General features: G+C 42.2%; 1 pseudogene; it reads right to left on the bottom strand.

Moving 5' to 3' along the window:
- Positions 1 to 14,099, bottom strand: part of LOC138988575 (probable ATP-dependent RNA helicase DDX4) — a 136,954-nt pseudogene extending 122,855 nt beyond the window's left edge.
- Between the last annotated feature and the right edge of the window lie 5,058 nt (positions 14,100 to 19,157).

Here is a 19,157-nt window from a genome sequence, read left to right as displayed (position 1 = left end):
TCTGTTTAGTTGATCTATCCATAGGTGTGAGTGGGGTATTAAAGTCTCCCACTATTATTGTGTTATTGTTAATTTCTCCTTTCATACTTGTTAGTATTTGTCTTACATACTGCGGTGCTCCCGTGTTGGGTGCATATATATTTATAATTGTTATATCTTCTTCTTGGATTGATCCTTTGATCATTATGTAGTGACATTCTTTGTCTCTTTTCACAGCCTTTGTTTTAAAGTCTATTTTATCTGATATGAGTATTGCTGCTCCTGCTTTCTTTTGGTCCCTATTTGCATGGAAAATCTTTTTCCAGCCCTTCACTTTCAGTCTGTATGTGTCCCCTGTTTTGAGGTGGGTCTCTTGTAGACAACATATGTAGGGGTCTTGTTTTTGTATCCATTCAGCCAGTCTTTGTCTTTTGGTTGGGGCATTCAACCCATTTATGTTTAAGGTAATTATTGATAAGTATGATCCCGTTGCCATTTACTTTATTGTTTTGGGTTCGAATTTATATACCGTTTTTGTGTTTCCTGTCTAGAGAATATCCTTTAGTTTTTGTTGGAGCGCTGGTTTGGTGGTGCAGAATTCTCTCAGCTTTTGCTTGTCTGAAAAGTTTTTGATTTCTCCTTCATACTTGAATGAAATCCTTGCTGGGTACAATAATCTGGGCTGTAGGTTATTTTCTTTCATCATTTTAAGTATGTCTTGCCATTCCCTCCTGGCTTGAAGAGTTTCTATTGAAAGATCAGCTGTTATCCTTATGGGAATTCCCTTGTGTGTTATTTGTTGTTTTTCCCTTGCTGCTTTTAATATTTGTTCTTTGTGTTTGATCTTTGTTAATTTGATTAATATGTGTCTTGGGGTGTTTCGCCTTGGGTTTATCCTGTTTGGGACTCTCTGGGTTTCTTGGACTTGGGTGGTTATTTACTTCCCCATTTTAGGGAAGTTTTCAACTATTATCTCCTCAAGTATTTTCTCATGGTCTTTCTTTTTGTCTTCTTCTTCTGGAACCCCTATGATTCGAATGTTGTAGCATTTAATATTGTCCTGGATGTCTCTGAGATTGTCCTCATTTCTTTTAATTCGTTTTTCTTTTATCCTCTCTGATTCATTTATTTCTACCATTCTATCTTCTAATTCACTAATCCTGTCTTCTGCCTCTGTTATTCTACTATTTGTTGCCTCCAGAGTGTTTTTAATTTCATTTATTGCATTATTCATTATATATTGACTCTTTATTTCTTCTAGGTCCTTGTTAAACCTTTCTTGCATCTTCTCAATCCTTGTCTCCAGGCTATTTATCTGTGATTCCATTTTAATTTCAAGATTTTGGATCAATTTCACTATCATTATTCGGAATTCTTTATCAGGTAGATTCCCTATCTCTTCCTCTTTTGTTTGGTTTGGTGGGCATTTATCCTGTTCCTTTATCTGCTGGGTATTCCTCTGTCTCTTCATCTTGTTTAAATTGCTGAGTTTGGGGTGTCCTTTCTGTATTCTGGCAGTTTGTGGAGTTCTCTTTATTGTGGCTTTTCCTCACTGTGTGTGGGTTTGTACAGGTGGCTTGTCAAGGTTTCCTGGTTAGGGAAGCTTGTGTCGGTGTTCTGGTGGGTGGAGCTGTATTTCTTCTCTATGGAGTGCAATGAAATGTCCAGTAATGAGTTATGAGATCTCTATGGTTTTGGGGTGACTTTGGGCAGCTTGTATCTTGAAGCTCAGGGCTGTGTTCCTTTGTTGCTGGAGAGTTTGCTTGGTATGTCTTGCCCTGGAACTTGTTGGCCCTTGTGTGGTGCTTGGTTTCAGTGTTGGTATGGAGGCATTTGATGAGCTCCTGTCTATTAATGTTCCTTGGAGTCAGGAGTTCCCTGGGGTCAGGGTTTGGACTTAAGCCTCCTGCTTCTGGTTATTGGTCTTATTTTTACAGTAGTTTCAAAACTTCTCCTTCTATACAGCACCATTGATAAAACATCTACGTTAAAGATGAAAAGTTTCTCTACTGTGAGGGTCACTCAGAGAGGTTCACAGCGTTACATGGAGAAGAGAAGAGGGAGGAGGGAGTTAGAGGTGACCCAAATGAGATGAGGTGGAATCAACTGTGGAGAGAGTGGGGTAGCCAGTAGTCACTTCCTTATGTGCACTCCACAACTGGACCACTCAGAGATGTTCACAGAGTTATACAGAGAAGAGAAGGAGGAGGAAGGAGACAGAGGTGGCCAGAAGGATGGGGGGAATGAAAAGGAGGGAGACAGATCCAGCCAGTAATCAGTTCCCTAAGTGTTCTCCACCATCTGGAACACACAGGAACTCACAGAGTTGGGTAGAGAGGGGTTAGGGAGGAGACACAGGCAACCTGGTGGAGAAAAAGGAGAGTCCAAAGGGAGGGAGAGCAGTCAAGTCAGTAATCTCGCTCCCTAGTGAAAAATGCGTCCTGAGGATTGGGTTCTTAAAGGTACAAAATTGGTAACAAATACATAAAAGCAAAAATTAAAAATCTAGAGTAGAGTTTGGAATTTCAAAAATACGATGTTAAAGAAAAGAAGAAGGGAAAGAAAGAGAGAAAAAATGAACAAAGAAAAAACAAGGTCGTCAAAAAATTATAAAGAAAATACAGGTACAAAATTGATAACTAATACCAAAAAGCAAAAATTAAAAATCTAGAGTAGAGTTTGGAATTTCAAAAATACAATGTTAAAAAAAAAAGGAAGAAGAGACATAAAGAGAGAAAACAAACAAACAAACAAAAACAAACAATGTCACAAAATTATAAAGAAAAAATACAGGTACAAAATTAATATCAAATACCAAAAAGCATAAATTAAAAATCTAGAGTACAGTTTGGAATTTCAGATATACAATGTTATATAAAAGAAGAAGAGAAAGAAACAGAAAAAAAAAGTCACAGAAATTATAAAAAAAACTATAGGTACAAAATTGATAACATATACCAAAAAGCTAAAATTAAAAAACTAGAGTACAGTTTGGAATTTCAAAAATACAATGTTAAAGAAAAGAAGAAAAAAAAAAAAAAACAAGGTCAAGAAATTATAAAATATATATATATGGAGTTTGCTGAAGAAGAAAAAAAAATAGGATCTTTTTTTTTTTTTTTTTTAAAGTAATAGGTTATAAAAGTGAAAACTAAAGGAACAATAGAGGACTTAAAAAAATTTTTTTCTAAAAATTAAAAAAAAAAGAAAGAAAGAAAGAATGATCAAAAAAATAGTAAAAATATATCTAGGACTTTTTCTGGTTTTATTGTGAGTATTGTGGGTTCAGTTCATTTTTGGCTAGTTCCTTGGTCAGACTTATATTTCTCAAGATCTATAGGCCCCTTCCTATGTAGTCCGTAGTAACCACAGGGTTTTAATCTATTGCCTGTAGCTTCCAAGGCGTTTCCCTCTGTTATAACTTCTTCTGTTTGCTGGTCTCTTCAGTGTCTGGTTACCGCCCTGACACAAAGGGGACGGTGGGGGAAACTTTTTTTTTTTTTAGGCTCACTTGTTCAGTCACGCTGTGGAGGGGGAGGGAGGGATGCTGCAAACAAATAACACTGGCGTGCGCTCGCAGTGCCTCAGCCACGCTGGGTCTGCCCCCACTCACGGCGCGTGTAGCCTTCCTGCCCACACTGCTCGGGCTCTAGGTTGTTCCGCCGGGAACAATCCGAGGCTGGTCCTGGGCTGCATGTACCTCCCAGGTCCAAGCCACTCAGGTTCAGGCACTCGGGTAGTCCTCAGAGGTGCAGACTCAGTTGGGCCTGCATTTTGTGCTCTTCCCAGGTCCGAGCAGCTCAGGTGATGAGGTGTTTGACGAGCGCCAATGCTGCGACTTATCGCCTCCCCGCCACTCGGTTATCTGGGTGTAAAACTGGCGCACCTTCTCAGGCAAATGTTGACCGTCCAGACCCCCAAGAAGTTTTAGTTAGCAAAGAACCCTGCTTACAGTTTTATAGATAATGTCTCTCTGGGGCTGCGATTGCCCCCATCCGGCTCTGGCTGCCTGTCACCGGAGGGGGAAGGTCTGCAGCCGGCTATCTCTGTTCAGTCCTTTGTTCGTGCGCGGGCCTGGCAATGTCTTAGGTTGGGGCTGGCTTTTCGCGTGGCAGATATCCCACAGTCTGGTTTGCTAGCCCAAATTATTTCGCTCAGATAGTGCTCAGGGTATTCAGGCCATATTCTTACTCTGAGCGATGCAGCCCGCTCCGCGCCTCCCTGCCCAGCCCCCGCTTGCTAATGGCGTGTGCAGGCGTCTGCGCTGCTTCTCCACTGGGGGAGTTACCGTACGGCTCGCAATCTGCGAGTTTTAATTGTTTATTTATTTTTTCTCCCTGTTATGTTGCCCTCTGTGCTTCCAAAGCTCGGCACAGATTCGGCAGTGAGAAGGTTTCCTGGTGTTTGGAAACTTCTCTCTTTTTAAGACTCCCTTCCCAGGACGGAGCTCCGTCCCTCCCTCTTTTGTCTCTTTTTTTGTCTTTTATATTTTTTCCTACCTCCTTTCGAAGAATTGGGTTGCTTTTCTGGGTGCCTGATGTTCTCTGCCGGCATTCAGTAGTTGTTTTGTGGAATTTACTCGACGTTTAAATGCTCTTTTGATGAATTTGTAGGGGAGAAAGTGTTCTCCCCGTCCTACTCCTCCGCCATCTTGGCTCCTCCCTCTGCTGTGTATATTTTTAAAGCTTCTTTATCTGTTCATCTGTTGATGGGCACTTGGGTTGTTTCCATATCTTGGCAATTGTCAATAATGCTGCTGTCAACATTGATGTGCATGTATATTTTTGAATTATTGTTTTCATTTTCTTCAGATATATACCCAGGAGTAAAATTTCTGAGTCATACATAGTTTTATTTTCAGATTTTTGAAAAATTGCTATATGATTTTCCACAGTGGCTGCATCAATGGGCATTCCCACCAACAGTATACAAACTTCCCTTTTTCCTAAGTCCTCCCCAACATTTGTTATTTGTATTCTTTTTGATAACAGCCATTCTGACAGGTGTGAGGTGATATTTCACTGTGGTTTTAATTTGTGTTTCCCTGATAATTAGTCATTTTGAGCATTTTTTCATGTACCTGTTGGCCATATGTATGTCTTCTTTGAAAAAAAATGTCTATTCAACTCTTCTGTCCATTTTTAATTGAGCAATTTGTATTTTTGATGCTGAGTTATACTAGCTGTATGTATATTTTTGATATTAACACTGTATCGATTGGATCATTAGCAAATATCTTCCATTCAGGGTTGTCTTTTCATTTCGTTGGTGGTTTCTTTGGCTGTGCAAAAGCTTTTAAAATCTAATTAGATCTCACTGTGATTCTGATACATTTCCTTACCAAAAACATCTGATTATTCTTAGTCTGTTCCAACAGCTTAAGCTCTGACAGTGAAATTAACGTTAACTTTGGAAGAAACAACAAAAGTATCTATCCACTGGCATGGTATTTTTTTGTCATCTCTCAGTAGGGCATGTTTATGACACTTCATAGATTTGTAACAGAACGTATCTCTGATTAAATATTTTTCTTCTCATTTCTTTGAAAATTGAATAATCCATAGAGAAGCTTACTTTGTTTATACAATTATATGCGTTATTTATTACTTCCCAGCTCTGTTGGACCTTATCTCAAGTTCTAAATAGCAGGGCAACCAAGAGGAAATTGAAATTTCTATTTGATACAAGTTTTTATATTCTGTATTTATATGAAACAAAACAAAGTTTTTATTTTAAGAGTTGACAGCAGCTTGAGGTAAGAACTATCTTTGGGAAAAATATCCTCATAAGTCACTTATACATCAAAGAAGATTATTGTATAGATAGATATATGGTATAGATATCATTGATATATATAGATATATGAATATTGGTATGTAATTTATATGATATGTTGAATTCAGAAATTCTCTGTTGGAATTGTCTCTTTTTTAAAAAATTGAAGTGTTGATTTACAATATGTAAGTTTGATTTACATCAACCTTACAATATGTAATAACCTTACAGTATGTAACCTTACAATATGTAAGTTTCTGGTGTACAGCAAAGTGATTACTTGTAGGTTATTTCAAGATATTGAATATAGTTCCCTGTGTTATATAGTAGGATCTTGCTGTTTTATACATAGTAGTTTGTATCTGGAGAAGGCAATGGCACCCCACTCCAGTACTCTTGCCTGGAAAATCCCATGGACGGAGGAGCCTGGTAGGCTGTAGTCCAGGGAGTCGTGAAAAGTTGGAAACGACGGAGTGACTTCACTTTCCCTTTTCATTTTCATGCATTGGAGTAGGAAATGGCAACCCACTCCAGTGTTCTTGCCTGGAGAATCCCAGGGATGGAGGAGCCTGGTGGGCTGCCGTCTATGGGGTCACACAGAGTCGGACTGAAGCAACTTAACAGCAGCAGCAGCAGCAGCATATCTTGACTATTGTTAATAGTACTGCAATGAAATTGGGTTGTATGTGTCTTTTTGAATTATAGTTTTCTCCAGATATATGCCCAGAAGTGGAATTGTAGGTAACTCTTTTATTTTTAGTTTTTTAAGTAACCTCCATACTATTCTCCACAGTGGCTGTACCAATTTACATTCCCACTAACAGTGTAAGGGGGCTTCCCAGGTAGCTCAGCTGGTAAAGAATCCACCTGTAATGCAGTAGACCCTGGTTCAGTTCCTGGGTCAGGAGGATGTTCTGGAGAAGGCTACCCACTCCAGTTTTCTTGGGCTTCCCTGGTGGCTCTGTTGGTAAAGAATCCACCTGCAATGTGGGAGCCCTGAGTTTGGTCTCTGTGTTGGGAAGATCCCCCTGGGGGAGAGCCTGGCAACCCACTCCAGTATTCTTACCTGGAGAATTCCATGGACAGAGGAGCCTGGCGGGCTACAGTCCATGGTGTCACAAAGAGTCAGACATGACTGAGCAATTAAGCACACAACAGTGTAAGAGGGCTCCCTTCTGTTGGACTTCTTTATAAAACACTTTATAGATAATTCTTGAGAAACTTAATAGATATTTCTTTCTGCAGAAGCTGGCTATAGATAAAGAAATAAAGACCGAGTTGATTATTTCCTTCCCTCTAATCATTAATTAGAACCAGGTAATGCCCTTCAATTTCCCAATTTCCAGGGAGATGCTTGAGAAGCAGTGAAAATATCAAGACTGTTCCCATGTGAGCCTTCCCGGAGGAGGCAGGACAGGAAATTGGCTCAGTACCTAGAGGCACCCACAGCCAGCCTGGAGACATAGAGCAGGTAGAGCTTGGGCTCTTTGTGAAACAGCTGAAGAGGCATATCTCAAATCATCGTAACAGCAAGCAGTTTCTCTTTTTCTACTTCTGCATGTTCATTCTCCTTTCCTTTCACAACTGAGCTGTTATAATAATATATGTGAAAATCAGATGGAGTACTTTATCATTCTTTTTTTTACAGCTGTATAGAGGTCATAAAGACATGCCATAGTTTACTCAAGCATGTTCCTTGGTAGAAGCATTTAGTGACTTTTAATATAATTATCAACAAGCAATCATTGTGACAGAAGTATCTTTGCAGGAAATTACTAAAGATGGGATTGCTGAGCTACATAGTAAATATATATTTAGTTTTTTGTTAGGTATTGCTAAATTCTCCTCCAAAACAGGTGCAACCATTTTATTTCCACCAGAAATGCATGAGAGTGTCTGTTTCTGCAGTATTTAGCTAAAAGATGTTGTCACCCTTTTTAATATTGCTATTCCTCATGTTTGGGAAATGTATCTTAGTGTGATTTTTCAAAAACTTTTTTTGGAGGTTCTTTGTAATAAGAGTTTATTTATTTATTATTAGAGTATAATTGCTTTACAATGTTGTGCTAGTTTCTGCTGTACAGCAATGTGAATCAGCCATGTATACATATATGTACAAATATGCCCAGTAGTGGAATTGCTGAATGATATGGTAGTTCTGTGTTTCATTTTTTAAGGAACTTCTGTTCTCCACAATAGCTGTACCAATTTACATTCCCACCAACAGTTTAAGAGGGTTCCCTTTTCTCCACACCCTTTCCAGCATTTGTTATTTATAAATTCTTTTAAGTAAATATTTATTATTTAAATATTTAGTTAAAATATTTATTTTATTTATTTATCTTAGTTGCAGCATGCAGGATCTTTTGTTTTGGCATGTGAACTCTTAGTTGCAGAAAGTGGAGTCTAGTTCCATGACCAGGGATTGAACTTGGGCCCCTTGCATTGGGAGTGCAGAATCTTAGCCACTGAACCACCAGGGAAGTCTGGTGATTCCTGTTTGTAGATTTTTTAAAGATGGCCATTCTGGCCCATGTGAAGTCAGTTCAGTTCAGTCTCTCAGTCGTGTCTGACTTTTTATGACCCCATGGACTGCAGCACACCAGGCTTCCCTGTCCATCACCATCTCCTGGAGCTTGCTCAAACTTATGTCCATCAAGTTGGTAATGCAATCCAACCATCTCAAACTCTGTCATCCCCTTCTCCTCCTGCCTTCAATCTTTCCCAGCATCAGGGTCTTTACCAATAAGTCAGTTCTTTGCATCAGATGGCCAAAGTATTGGAGTTTCAACATCAGTCCTTCCACTGAATATTCAGGACTGATTTCCTTTAGAATGGACTGGTTGGATCTCCGTGCAGTCCAAGGGACTCACAAGAGTCTTCTCCAACACCACAGTCCAAAGCATCAACTCTTCATCACTCAGCTTTCTTTATAGTCCAACTCTCACATCCATACATAACTACTGGAAAAACCATAGCTTTGACTATATCGACCTTTGTCAGTAATGTCTCTTTTTAATATGCTGTCTAGGTTGGTCAAAGATTTTCTTCCAAAGAGCAAGCATCTTTTAATTTCATGGCTTCAGTCACCATCAGCAGTGATTTTGGAGCCCAAGAAAATAAAAATCTGTCATGGTTTCCATTGTTTCCCCATCTATTTGCCATGAAGTGATGGGACCAGAGGCCATGATCTTAGTTTTTTGAATGTTGAGTTTTAAGGTAGCTTTTTCACTCTCCTCTTTCAGTTTCATCAAGCTCTTTAGTTCCTGTTCACTTTCTGCCACAAGGGTGGTGTCTGTGAAGTAGCAGTGTGTGTGAAGTAGTGTGAGGTAGTACCTCATTGCGCTTTTGGTTTGCATTTCTCTGATAATTACCAATGTTGAGCATCTTTTCATATGCCTCTTGGCTATTGTATTTCTTCTTTGGAGAAATGTCTGTTTAGGTCTTTTGTTCATTTTTTGATTGAATTGTTTATTTTTCTGACATTAAGCTCCATGAGCTGTTTCTATATTTTGGAGATTAATCCTTTATCTGTTGCTGCATTGGCAAATATTTTCTCTCATTTTGAGGGTTGTCTTTTCATCTTGTTTAAGATTTCCTTTACTGTGAGAAACCTTTTAAGTTTAATTTTGTTCCACTTGTTTATTTTTGTTTTTTTAATTTTCATTATTCTAGGAAGTGGAAAGAGGAGAGTGAAAAAGTTGGCTTAAAGCTCAACATTCAGAAAACGAAGATCATGGCATCTGGTCCCATCACTTCATGGAAAACAGATGGGGAAACAGTGGAAACAGTGTCAGACTTTATTTTTTTGCTCTCCAAAATCACTGCAGATGGTGATTGCAGCCATGAAATTAAAAGGTGCTTACTCCTTGGAAGAAAAGTTATGACCAAGCTAGACAGCATATTCAAAAGCAGAGACATTACTTTGCCAACAAAGGTCTGTCTAGTCAAGGCTATGACTTTTTCCAGCGGCCAGGTATGGATGTGAGAGCTGGACTGTGAAGAAAGCTGAGTGCAGAAGAATTGATCTTTTGAACTGTGGTGTTGGAGAAGACTCTTGAGAGTCCCTTGGGCTGCAAGGAGATCCAAGCAGTCCATTCTGAAGGAGATCAGCCCTGGGTGTTCTTTGGAAGGAATGATGCCAAAGATGAAACTCCATTACTTTGGCCACCTCATGCGAAGAGTTGGAAAAGACTCTGATGCTGGAAGGGATTGGGGGCAGGAGGAAAAGGGGACGACAGAGGATGAGATGGCTGGATGGCATCACCGGCTCGATGGATGTGAGTCTGAGTGAACTCCGGGAGTTGGTGATGGACAGAGAGGCCAGGCGTGCTGCAATTCATGGGGTCGCAAAGAGTCGGACACGACTGAGCAACTGAACTGAACTGAACTGAACTGAGGAGGTGGATCAAAGAAGATCTTGCTGTGGTTTATATTAACGAGTGATTTTCCTATATATTCTTCCAAGAGCTCGATAGTATCTGGTGTTACATTTAGGTGTTTACTCCATTTTGACTTGATTTTCGTGTGTGGTGTTAGAAGTGTTCTACTTTCATTCTATTACGTGCAGCTGTCCATATGTCGGACAATGGTATTGTCCATTTCCTAGGACCACTTACTGAAGAGGCTTTCTTTTCTCCGTTGTATATTTCTGCATCCTTTGTCATAGATTCAGTTCAGTTCAGTAGCTCAGTCATGTCCGACTTTTTGCAACCCCATGAATCGCAGCATGCCAGGCCTCCCTGTCCATCACCAACTCCCGGAGTTCACTCAGACTCACGTCCATCCAGTCAGTGATGCCATCCAGTCATCTCATCCTCTGTCATCCCTTTCTCCTCCTGCCTCCAATCCCTCCCAGCATCAGAGTCTTTTCCAATGAGTCAACTCTTCCCATGAGGTGGCCAAAGTACTGGAGTTTCAGCTTCAGCATCATTCCCTCCAAAGAAATCCCAGGGCTGATCTCCTTCAGAATGCACTGGTTGGATCTCCTTGCAGTCCAAGGGACTCTCAAGAGTCTTCTCCAACACCACAGTTCAAAAGCATCAATTCTTCGGCCCTCAGCCTTCACAGTCCAACTCTCACATTCATACATGACCACAGGAAAAACCATAGCCTTGCCTAGACGGACCTTTGTTGGTAAAGTAATGTCTCTGCTTTTGAATATGCTATCTAGGTTGGTCATAACTTTTCCTTCCAAGGAGTAAGCGTCTTTTAATTTCATGGCTGCAGTCACCATCTGCAGTGATTTTGAAGCCCCCAAAAATAAAGTCTGACGCTGTTTCCACTGTTTCCCCATCTATTTCCCATGAAGTGATGGGACCGGATGCCATGATCTTTATTTTCTGAATGATGAGCTTTAAGCCAACTTTTTCACTCTCCTCTTTCACTTTCATCAAGAGGCTTTTTAGTTCCTCTTCACTTTCTGCCATAAGGGTGGTGTCATCTGCATATCTGAGGTTATTGATATTTCTCCCGGCAATCTTGATTCCAGCTTGTGCTTCTTCCAGTCCAGCATTTCTCATGATGTACTCTGCATAGAAGTTAAAGAAGCAGGGTGACAATATACAGCCTTGATGGACTCCTTTTCCTATTTGGAACCAGTCTGTTGTTTCATGTCCAGTTCTAACTGTTGCTTCCTGACCTGCATACAAATTTCTCAAGAGGCAGATGAGGTGGTTTGGTATTCCCATCTCTTTCAGAATTTCCCACAGTTTATTGTGATCCACACAGTCAAAGGCTTTGGCATAGTCAATAAAGCAAAAATAGATGTTTTTCTGGAACTCTCTTGATTTTTCCATGATCCAGCAGATGCTGGTAATTTGATCTCTGGTTCCTCTGCCTTTTCTAAAACAGGCTTGATCAGGAAGTTCACGGTTCACATATTGCTGAAGCCTGGCTTGGAGAATTTTGAGCATGACTTTACTAGCATGTGAGATGAGTGCAATTGTGCAGTAGTTTGAGCATTCTTTGCATTGCCTTTCTTTGGGATTGGAATGAAAACTGACCTTTTCCAGTCCTGTGGCAACTGCTGAGTTTTCCAAATTTGCTGGCATATTGACTGCAGCACTTTCACAGCATCATCTTTCAGGATTTGAAAGAGCTCAACTGGAATTCCATCACCTCCACTAGCTTTGTTCGTAGTGATGCTTTCTAAGGCCCACTTGACTTCACATTCCAGGATGTCTGGCTCTAGGTCAGTGATCACACCATTGTGATTATCTGGGTCGTGAAGATCTTTTTTGTACAGTTCTTCTGTGTATTCTTGCCACCTCTTCTTAATATCTTCTGCTTCCGTTAGGTCCATATCATTTCTGTCCTTTCTCGAGCCCATCTTTGCATGAAATGTTCCCTTGGTATCTCTAATTTTCTTGAAGAGATCTCTAGTCTTTCCCATTCTGTTGTTTTCCTCTATTTCTTTGCATTGATCGCTGAGGAACGCTTTCTTATCTCTTCTTGCTATTCTTTGGAACTCTGCATTCAGATGTTTATATCTTTTCTTTCCTCCTTTGCTTTTCACTTCTCTTCTTTTCACAGCTATTTGTAAGGGCTCCCCAGACAGCCATTTTGCTTTATTGCATTTCTTTCCATGGGGATGGTCTTGATCCCTGTCTCCTGTACAATGTCACGAACCTCATTCCATAGTTCATCAGGCACTCTATCTATCAGATCTAGGTCCTTAAATCTATTTCTCACTTCCACTGTATAATCATAAGGGATTTGATTTAGGTCATACCTGAATGGTCTAGTGGTTTTCCCTACTTTCTTCAATTTAAGTCTGAATTTGGTAATAAGAAGTTCATGATCTGAGCCACAGGCAGCTCCCAGTCTTGTTTTTGTTGACTGTATAGAGCTTCTGCATCTTTGGCTGCAAAGAACATAATCAATCTGATTTCAGTGTTGACCATCTGGTGATGTCCATGTGTAGAGTCTTCTCTTGTGTTGTTGAAAGAGAGTGTTTGTTATGACCAGTGCATTTTCTTGACAAAACTCTATTAGTCTTTGCTCTGCTTCATTCCGCATTCCAAGGCCAAATTTGCCTGTTACTCCAGGTGTTTCTTGACTTCCTCCTTTTGTATTCCAGTCCCCTATAATGAAAAGGACATCTTTTTTGGGTGTTAGTTCTAGAAGGTCTTGTAGGTCTTCATGGAACCATTCAACTTCAGCTTCTTCAGCATTACTGGTTGGGGCATAGACTTGGATTACTGTGATATTGAATGGTTTGCCTTGGAAACCAACAGAGATCATTCTGTCGTTTTTGAGATTGCATGCAAGTACTGCATTTCAGACTCTTGTTGACCATTATGGCTACTCCATTTCTTCTGAAGGATTCCTGCCCACAGTAGTAGATATAATGGTCTCTGAGTTAAATTCACCCATTCCAGTCCATTTGAATTCGCTGATTTCTAGAATGTCGACATTCACTCTTGCCATCTCTTGTTTGACCACTTCCAATTCGCCTTGATTCATGGACCTAACATTCCAGGTTCATATGCAATATTGCTCTTTACAGCATGGGACCTTGCTTCTATCACCAGTCACATCCACAGCTGGGTATTGTTTTTGCTTTGGCTCCATCCCTTGATTCTTTCTGGAGTTATTTCTCCACTGAGCTCCAGTAGCATATTGGGCACCTACTGACCTGGGGAGTTCCTCTTTCAGTATCCTATCATTTTGCCTTTTCATACTGTTCATGGGGTTCTCAAGGCAAGAATACTGAAGTGGTTTGCCATTCCCTTCTCCAGTGGACCACATTCTGTCAAATCTCTCCACCATGACCCGCCCGTCTTGGGTTGCCCCACGGGCATGGCTTAGTTTCATTAAGTTAGACAAGGCTGTGGTCCTAGTGTGGTTATATTGACTAGTTTTCTGTGAGTATGGTTTCATTGTGTTTGCCCTCTGATGCCCTCTTGCAACACCTACCGTCTTAGTTGGGTTTCTCTTACCTTGGACAGGGGGTATTTCTTCACGGCTGCTCCAGCAAAGTGCAGCCACTGCTCCTTACCTTGGACGAGGAGTATCTTCTCACCGCCACCCTTCCTGACCTTCAACGTGGGATAGCGCCTCCAGGCCCTCCTGCGCCCGCGCAGCCACCACTCCTTGGACTGGGGTTGGTCCTCCCGGCCGCCGCCCCTGGCCTCCGGCGTGGGGGAGTGGGGTAGCTCCTCCCGGCTGCCCCTGACTTCGGACTTAGGTAGCTCTTCTCTGCCCTTCCTGCGCCGTTGCAGCCTGGCACTCTCGGCTGCTGCCCCTGACCTCGGACGTGGGGTAAGTCCTCTTGGCCACCGCCCTTCAGGCATGGGGTCCTCCCAGCTTCTGCCCCTGACCTCGGACGTGGGGTAGCTCATCTCGGCCGCGCTTAGTGCGCCGGTCGCAGCCGCCGTCGCGCTTAGTGCGCCGGTCGCAGCCGCCGTCGCGCTTAGTGCGCCGGTCGCAGCCGCCGTCGCGCTTAGTGCGCCGGTCGCAGCCGCCGTCGCGCTTAGTGCGCCGGTCGCAGCCGCCGTCGCGCTTAGTGCGCCGGTCGCAGCCGCCGCCGCGCTTTAGTGCGCTGTCGCAGCCGCCGCCGTCGCGCTTAGTGCGCCGGTCGCAGCCGCCGTCGTCGCGCTAGTGCGCCCGGTCGCAGCCGCCGTCGCGCTTAGTGCGCCGGTCGCAGCCGCCGTCGCGCTTAGTGCGCCGGTCGCAGCCGCCGTCGCGCTTAGTGCGCCGGTCGCAGCCGCCGTCGCGCTTAGTGCGCCGGTCGCAGCCGCCGTCGCGCTTAGTGCGCCGGTCGCAGCCGCCGTCGCGCTTAGTGCGCCGGTCGCAGCCGCCGTCGCGCTTAGTGCGCCGGTCGCTGTCAAAGATTAGGTGACCACAGATGCAAGGGTTTATCTCTGGCCCTTCTATTTTACACCATTAATCTATATTTCTGTCTTTGAACAGTTCAGTCAGTCAGTCGCTTCAGTCACTCAGTCATGTCTGACTCTTTGCAACCCCATGGACTGCAGCACGCCAGGCCTCCCTGTCCATCACCAACTCCTGAGGCTTACTCAAACTCATGTCCATTGAGTCAGTGAGGCCATCCAACCATCTCAACTTCTGTCATCCCCTTCTGCTCCCGCCTTCAATCTTTCCCAGCATCAGGGTCTTTTCAGATGAGTCAGTTGTTCACATCAGGTGGCCACAGTATTGGACTTCCAAATTCAGCATCAGTCCTTCCAATGAATATTCAGGACTTATTTCCTTTAGGATGGACTGGTTGGATCTCCTTGCAGTCCAAGGGACTCTCAAGAGTCTTCTCCAACACCACAGTTCAAAAGCATCAATTCTTTGGTGCTCAGCTTTCTTCACAGTCCAACTCTCACATCCATACATGACCACTGGAAAAACCATAGCTTTGACTAGGTAGACCTTTGTTGGCAAAGTAATGTCTCTGCTTTTTAATATGCTTCCAGGTTGGTCATAACTTTTCTAACAAAGAGCAAGCGTCTTTTAATTTCATGGATTTAGTTACCATCTGCAGTGATTTTGGAGCCCCAAAAATAAAGTCTGTCACTCTAACCACTGTTCACCCATCTATTTGCCATGAAGTGATGGGACCAGATACCAAGATCTTAATTATCTGAATGTTGAGCTTTAAGCTAACTTTTTCACTCTCCTCTTTCACTTTCACCAAGAGGTTCTTTAGTTCTTCCTTGCTTTCTGCTGTAAGGGTGGTGTCATCTGCATATCTGAGGTTACTGATATTTCTCCCAGCAATATTGATTCCAAGTTGTGCTTCATGCTGCCAAGCGTTTCTCATGATGTACTCTGCATATAAGATAAATAAGCAGGGTGACAACATACAGCCTTGACGGGCTCCTTTTTCTATTTGGAACCAGTCTGTTGTTCCATGTCCAGTTCTAACTGTTGCTTCCTGACCTGCATACAGGTTTCTCAAGAGGCAGGTCAGGTGTTCTTGTATTCATATCTCTTTAAGAATTTTCCACAGTTCATTGCGATTCACACAGTCAAAGGCTTTGGTATAGTCAATAAAACAGAAACAGATGTTTTTCTGGAACTCTCTTGCTTTTTCAATGATCCAACATATGTTGGCAATTTGATATCTGGTTCCTCTGCCTTTTCAAAATCGAGCTTGAACATATGGAATTTCATGGTCCATGTACTGTTGAAGCCTGGCTTAGAGAATTTTGACCATTACTTTGCTAGCATGGAAAAGAAATGCAAAAAAGCAAAATGGCTGTCTGGGGAGCCCTTACAAATAGCTGTGAAAAGAAGAGAAGTGAAAAGCAAAGGAGAAAAGGAAAGGTATAAGCATCTGAATGCAGAGTTCCAAAGAATAGCAAGAAGAGATAAGAAAGCCTTCCTCAGCGATCAATGCAAAGAAATAGAGGAAAACAACAGAATGGGAAAGACTAGAGATCTCTTCAAGAAAATTAGAGATACCAAGGGAACATTTCATACAAAGATGGGCTCGAGAAAGGACAGAAATGATAGGGACCTAACAGAAGCAGGAGATATTAAGAAGAGGTGGCAAGAATACACAGAAGAACTGTACAAAAAGATCTTCACGACCCAGATAATCACGATGGTGTGATCACTGACCTAGAGCCAGACATCCTGAAATGTGAAGTCAAGTGGGCCTTAGAAAGCATCACTACGAACAAAGCTAGTGGAGGTGATGGAATTCCAGTTGAGCTCTTTCAAATCCTGAAAGATGATGCTGTGAAAGTGCTGCACTCAATATGCCAGCAAATTTGGAAAACTCAGCAGTTGCCACAGGACTGGAAAAGGTCAGTTTTCATTCCAATCCCAAAGAAAGGCAATGCCAAAAAATGCTCAAACTACTGCACAATTGCACTCATCTCACATGCTAGTAAAGTCATGCTCAAAATTCTCCAAGCCAGGCTTCAGCAATATGTGAACCGTGAACTTCCTGATGTTCAAGCTGGTCTTAGAAAAGGCAGAGGAACCAGAGATCAAATTGCCAACATCTGCTGGATCACGGAAAAAGCAAGAGAGTTCCACAAAAACATCTATTTCTGCTTTATTGACTATGCCAAAGCCTTTGACTGTGTGGATCACAATCAACTATGGAAAATTCTTCAAGAGATGGGAATACCAGACCACCTGACCTGCTTCTTGAGAAATCTGTATGCAGGTCAGGAAGCAACAGTTAGAACTGGACATGGAACAACAAACTGGTTCCAAATAGGAAAAGGAGTCCATCAAGGCTGTATATTGTCACCCTGCTTCTTTAACTTCTATGCAGAGTACATCATGAGAAATGCTGGACTGGAAGAAGCACAAGCTGGAATCAAGATTGCCGGGAGAAATATCAATAACCTCAGATATGCAGATGACACCACCCTTATGGCAGAAAGTGCAGAGGAACTCAAAATCCTCTTAATGAAAGTGAAAGTGGAGAGTGAAAAAGTTGGCTTAAAGCTCAACATTCAGAAAATGAAGATCATGGCATCCAGTCCCATCACTTCATGGGAAATAGATGGGGAAACAGTGGAGACAGTGGCTGACTTTATTTTTTTGGGCTCCAAAATCACTGCAGATGGTGACTGCAGCCATGAAATTAAAAGACGCTTACTCCTTGGAAGGAAAGTTATGACCAACCTAGATAGCATATTCAAAGGCAGAAGCATTACTTTGCCAACAAAGGTTCATCTAGTCAAGGCTATGGTTTTTCCTGTCATCATGTATGGATGTGAGAGTTGGACTCTGAAGAAGGCTGAGCACCGAAGAATTGATGCTTTTGCACTGTGGTGTTGGAGAAGACTCTTGAGAGTCCCTTGGACTGCAAGGAGATCCAACCAGTCCATTCTGAAGGAGATCAGCCCTGGGATTTCTTTGGAAGGAATGATGCTAAAGCTGAAACTCCAGTAACTGGCCACCTCATGTGATGATTTGATTCATTGGAAAAGACTCTGATGCTGGGAAGGATTGGGGGCAGGAGGAAAAGGGGATGACAGAGAATGAGATGGCTGGATGGCATCACTGACTCTATGGACGTGAGTCTGAGTGAACTCTGGGAGTTGGTGATGGACAGGGAGGCCTGGCGTGCTGCGATTCATGGGGTCGCAAAGAGTCGGACACAAATGAGCAACTGAAATGAACTGAACTGAACTTGAACATTCTTTGCCATTGACTTTCTTTGGGATTGGAATGAAAACTGACCTTTTCTAGTCACGTGGCCACTGCTGAGTTTTCCAAATTTGCTGGCATATTGAGTGCAGCACTTTCACAGCATCATCTTTCAGGATTTGAAATAGCTCAACTGGAATTCCATCACCTCCACTAGCTTTGTTTGTAATGATGCTTCCTAAGGCCCACTTGACTTAGCATTCTAGGATATCTGGGTCTAGGTGAGTGATCATGCCATCGTGATTATTTCAGTCATGAAGATCTTTTTTGTACAGTTCTTCTGTGTATTCTTGCCACCTCTTTTTAATATCTTCTGCTTCTGTTAGGTCCATACCATTTCTGTCCTTTATTGTGCCCATATTTGCATGAAATGGTCCCTTGGTATTTCTCACTTTCTTGAAGAGATCTCTAGCCTTTCCAGTCCTATTTTTTCCTCTATTTCTTTGCATTGATCACTGAGGAAGGCTGAAGAAAACCACAATCACAGAAAACTAACCAATCTGATCACATAGCCCCCAGCTTTGTCTAAGTCATTGAAAGATGGCCACCCAAGGCAGATTGGTCATGGTGGAGAGTTCTGACAAAATGTAGTCCGCTGGAGAAGGGAATGGCAAACCACTTCAGGATTCTTGCCTTGAGAACCCCACAAACAATATGAAAAGGCAAAATGATAGGACACTTAAAGATGAACTCCCCAGGTCGGTAAGTGCCCAGTATACTACTGAAGAAGAGTGGAGAAATAACTCCAGAAAGAATGAAGAGATGGAGCCAAAGCAAAAAAAAAAAAAAAACACCCAGTTGTGGATGTGACTGGTGATGGAAGTAAAGGCCGATGCTGTAAAGAGCAATGTTGCGTAGGAACCTGGAATGTTAGGTCCATGAATCAAGGCAAATTGGAAGTGGTCAAACAGGAGATGGCAAGAGTGAACATTGACATTTTTAGGAATTAGCAAACTAAAATGGACTAGATTGGGTGAATTTAACTCAGATGACCATTATATCTACTACTGTGGGCAAGAATCCCTTAGAAGAATTGGAGTAGCCATCATAGTCAACAAAAGAGTCCAAAATGCAGTACTTGGATGCAATCTCAAAAACAACAGAATGATCTCTGTTCGTTTCCAAGGCAAACCATTCAGTATCACAGTAATCTAAGTCTATGCCCCAACCAGTAATGTTGAAGAAGCTGAAGCTTAACAGTCTATGAAGACCTACAAGACCTTCTAGAACTAACACCCAAAAAAGATGTCCTTTTTGTTATAGAGGACTGGAAT

The sequence above is a fragment of the Bos mutus genome, chromosome 7, assembly GCF_027580195.1.
Source record: "Bos mutus isolate GX-2022 chromosome 7, NWIPB_WYAK_1.1, whole genome shotgun sequence".
In the NCBI taxonomy this organism is placed as follows: Eukaryota; Metazoa; Chordata; class Mammalia; order Artiodactyla; family Bovidae; genus Bos; species Bos mutus.
This window is presented reverse-complemented; position numbering and strand designations above follow the sequence as displayed.